General features: G+C 34.0%; 1 pseudogene; it reads left to right on the forward strand.

The window, feature by feature from the left end:
- The first annotated feature begins 227 nt into the window (after positions 1 to 227).
- LOC119467232 lies at positions 228 to 744 on the forward strand (annotated as a pseudogene).
- Positions 745 to 4,771: the final 4,027 nt, after the last annotated feature.

Raw genomic sequence — 4,771 nt, forward strand, 5'->3', positions numbered from 1 at the left:
ATTTTTGTAAATGTAAATTAATTCAAAACAAAATTTAAAAAGAAATAAAACCACTATTATTTCACAAACTACCATAACTGTTGCAAGTGAGAATCATCATCAGTAGATGCTAAAACTAGTGGATGAAAGTATGAGCAACAATATGTTTACATAGTCTCAAAGTATCCCACAGACATATTAATTTCAAGGTAGAAAACGGAGAAGACTGTCAGTGCACAGATCACACACCCCAGCCCCGGAAGATGAGGAAGTGCCTCAAATCCCCCACCTCAGATGACATCTCCCTGCTTCAGGAGTCTCAGTCCGACTGGGCTAGCTTTGGTGAGGGTACTAAGCCGGATCAGGAGGCACAGCCATGATCTGGCTTAGTTCCAGTTCCAGTCTACCATCAAGTTCCAGTTCCAGTCTACCTCCAACACCTAGCCAGACTCCGCTAGCAACTCAGCTGACTGAAGAGGAACAAATTAGGATAGCTCAAACGATAGGCCTTAAACAACATCTGCCCAAAAAAATTTTTGACCCTAAAAGAGATGGATGAGAAAAAAAGATCCGGGAGTGTGTGATCTGATGATGAACCTTGTTTAGGGGGACCCAATTCAATTTCTACCGCACATGTGCATCTATCACCTGCACTGTAGCGGTGACTGGTTAATGACGTCATTCACGTGCCTGTCCTGCCTGGAGCCAGTTGATGCAGCACTGCTTTCATCCTATGAGATTATTGAGCCAGGGTCTCTCATTTGACATCAAGTGAACCATAATTTTGGGTGGTTTTGATCTTTTGTCACTGAGCCCAAAGAGCCATGGTTGGGAATTAAGATCATGCACAAAAGTTTCCTAAAAATTCCTGGATTGCTGCAGTTGTTGGAGGAAAAATATGTGATATTTTAGAAACTTAGAAGGGAAAGTAAGATGTATTTTTATGTAAAGGCTTGATTCAAGGTTTAAAAATATAACTGTATTTTGACCTTGTTATTGCTCCAGTCTATAGGAATTGTGTTGTGTTACAGCAGCTGTATTTGTTTAAATTGTGTTTACTGAAGATAGGAAAAAGATGGTAGTTATTTTTCCTAAATGAAATCATTCTTCTCTTCCCCCTCCTACCCAAATTCTTTTCTGATGTTGCTGGCATTTGGGTCAAGGTTTTATTAAAAGCTACATTTTATAACACTGGCACACACACAAAAAGTAGTTTTAAGCTTGTTTGCACAGTTCTCTTTTTCCATTGGAAATGGAATTCATTGCCTTAAGTCTTTTAAAATAGTGTATTACCATCACTGAGGCTAGTTCTATGCTTGAAAACCAGTTATAATCTGTCGTAACTGCTATATTCCGTTTGCAGTTAGGAAATGCATAATTCAAAGTGATCTCCTAGCTTGTAAGCAAACTGAGATACACTATCCCTTTTCTATAAAAAGTGAGTTAATGTGTCAATAAACCAACTCTATTCAAGTAGGGTTTAATATTACACTTTCCTGTGTGTTTTATCTAATTATTTTGATTGTTAATATGGTGACAATTGAAAGTCAAGGTAAATTTTAAATATTAAGAATCCTGATTTGTTGAGATTGAATTATGCCACCATGTTTATGACAAAGGAAGGTGGCACCATGGTGAGACCTCATGAGAAATAGTTACTCAGTTGTAACAATTTTGATTTATCCTGTTTCCTGTGACCTCCTTCCCTCTTGCCTTGAATCATAGCAAAAGGATACTGCATCTCTCATTACTGTAGTGCTGAGGTTACAGATGTTACATAAAACACATCTTGGTCTCTGTTTCTTGGAAAGGTATTTCTTACGTCCTGCTAGCTGACTGACAAAATGAAGCAGGTAGAATAAACATAATTGTGTTTCACATTTTGCACACAAATGCAGAATTTGAATAACCACATGACTTCATATCCGTGATCTCAAAAAAGAAGGGATTGCTCTTTCTTTTCTTGTAGTTAACGTTAGAATACTTTAAATATTCAGTCTTCTAAAACATTGGAGGTAAAGATAATCTAGTAAAGATGTAGTAGTAATTTCTTTTTATCCATTTCTCACGTATTTATTTTTTCATATGTACTCAAAGGTAACTTATTTGTTCACCTCAGTGACATAACAGCAAAAAAAAAAAAATTGTCTTTTCTAATTTGGTTTTCATTAGCAAAAGGAGAAGTGGTCTCAACCTAATGAAGAAATCAGAAATATTTCTTATTTTTTTTAATTGGACTCTAACACTTTTCTACATACAAAACACAGTGTCATGAAAGTTCTTAATAATTGCATTATAGAAGAATTTAGTATGCCTTAAGTACTTTGTAAAGATTTGACATTCGACTGTAGTATCCATATGTTGGTTAAATTTCCTTATGAGCCCCATGATGGAAAGACTTAAAGATAAATTTGAGAAAAATGGAAAGAAATTAGATTATCAGGTTCTGTTAAATTGTTACAGGTATTTTGCTTAAATTTCTGTTTATTTATATCCACCCAATTACATAAAGCAAATTTGAAGGAAACAACTAAAGTTGTGCAATATTATCTGAAGTTGTGCAATATTTTCTACTTAAACATGTTGTCTATGTCATCAAGTATTATAGTCAGATTTTCTTTTTTTCTAGATTGTTAAAATTGGTAAATAAACTTCTTTAAAATAAAAAATAGCTTCTGTAACTTTACAATGGAAATATATCAATGAACCTGATAGATCAATGTTAACAAGAAAAATGGATATAATGGATATAATGGGTCTTCAAATATGATGCACTGAAAAAGACAAAAATGCACGTCTGTAGTGTTATTCCTGAATATGCAATACCTGATACTAATCTGAAGGAAACACCAAACTCCAATGAAGTACATTTTATAAAACAACAAGCCTGTAACTCTTGAAAAATGTTAAGGGCCTGAAAGACAAATTAATTCGGAAAACAATTTCAGGTTAAACAATACTAAAAAGACTTGAAATCTAAATGTCACTTGATTGTGCAATCATTCCTAAAACAGGAAAAAAAATCATCTTGTATTTATTACAAAGGACATTAACAGGACAACTGGCAACATTTGGATGCCTAGAGCATTACTAATCAACTTTCTGCAATGATGGCATTATTCTGTATCTATGCTCTCCAATATGATAGCCATTGGACTGTAGAGTACCTGAAATGTGAGGAGTGTGACTAAGAAAATGAATTTCTAATGTATTTAGTTAATTTAAATTTAAATAGCCACATGTGGCTAGTGGCTACCATACTGAACAGCACAGTCTTGTATACTAGACAATAGTACTATATCAATGTTAATTTCCTGATTTGACAACTATATTGAGCTTACAAGAGACTATCCTTATTTTTCGAAAAAAAAGAACACTAAAGTGTTTAGAGGTTAAAAAGCATCATGTGTACAACTTAAAATCTTTAAAATGTTTCAGAGAAAAGAATGGTAAAGCAATGTGGTAAAGTGTTAATATTTTGAGAATCTGAGTGAAGTGTTTACAGAATTCTTCATACTCTTTTTGCAAGTCTACCATTATTTCATATTAAATGTTAAAAATAGCTGTAAAAAATCAATGTTATGCTCACTAAAACTTATTTGTAAATATAAAAATATTAAGTTCCTACTCTTCACTATTTTTCACTTTGTTCTTGAAATGTGAGTGTTCAACTGATAATTTGATTTTCATTTTTTCATAATTGATGTCTTTGCCAATTTGGTTTTCATTTTTTAATACTTGATGTCTATGTCATCAAGTATTCTGCCACGTTCATTCTTCCCTCTTCACCTGGCTAGCTCATACTAACCTTTCACAATTCTACTTTATTGTTACCTCTTCTATACTCTATAAACAAAATGTTCACTCTCTGACCAAAAGTGTATAATATATTAAGCTAGTCTAGACTTTTATAGTTAGCAGAGAAAGAGCATAGAACTGAGATTTCAGCCTGAGTACTGAATATTAAAAGTAGCAAAAATATTTCAAAATTAAGTTCATTGCTGGGCATGGTGGCTCATGCCTATAATCACAGCACTTTGAGAGGCTAATGTGGGAGGATCACTTCAGGTTAGGAGTTCAAGACCAGCCTGGGCAACAGAGAGAGAGATCTGTCTCTATAAAAATTTTAAAAAATTAACTAGGCATGGTGGTGTGCATCTGTAGTCCCAGCTTCTCAGGAGGTTGAGGTAGGAGGATCGTTTGAATCCAGGAGTTTGAGGGTGCAGTGAGCTATGATCACACCACTGCACTCCAGCCTGAGCAACAGAGATCCTTGCTCTTAAAAAAATAATTAATTGATTAATTAAAATTAAGGTAATTGAGGAAAGCATAAAAATCATTTGGGTATTTTTTTTTTAATCTCTGCAGAGATGGGACATATCCTGTCATTCCCACAGAGTAAAATGGAAAGCTCCATGAACAGTGAGATTTAGTGGGCTCATCCTTGGCAAATAATCAAGAAAAAATGCCTATGTGCCCTGCTTACATGTTATCAACTGAATAGCAATGATAATGCAACAGGTGAACAGAAAACTTAAAAACTAAAGAAAAAGTTATCTAGATTAATTTCAAATCAGATTTATCTTTTTTCACATTCTACTCAATCCAGTGTAACCAAGTTTCCATCATCTTCATGAGACTATCCTCAGAAAGATCTATAAATGTACATTTCACTAAATCTATTGCATAATTTTTAGTCCTTCATCTCTTGATAATGTTTGATAATACAAACACCTTCCTTCATGAAATGGTCCTTTCTCCTGGCTTTGATGATGTACACTTTGATTTCTCT

Source organism: Cebus imitator, unplaced genomic scaffold (assembly GCF_001604975.1).
Source record: "Cebus imitator isolate Cc_AM_T3 unplaced genomic scaffold, Cebus_imitator-1.0 Scaffold268, whole genome shotgun sequence".
NCBI classification, from domain to species: Eukaryota; Metazoa; Chordata; class Mammalia; order Primates; family Cebidae; genus Cebus; species Cebus imitator.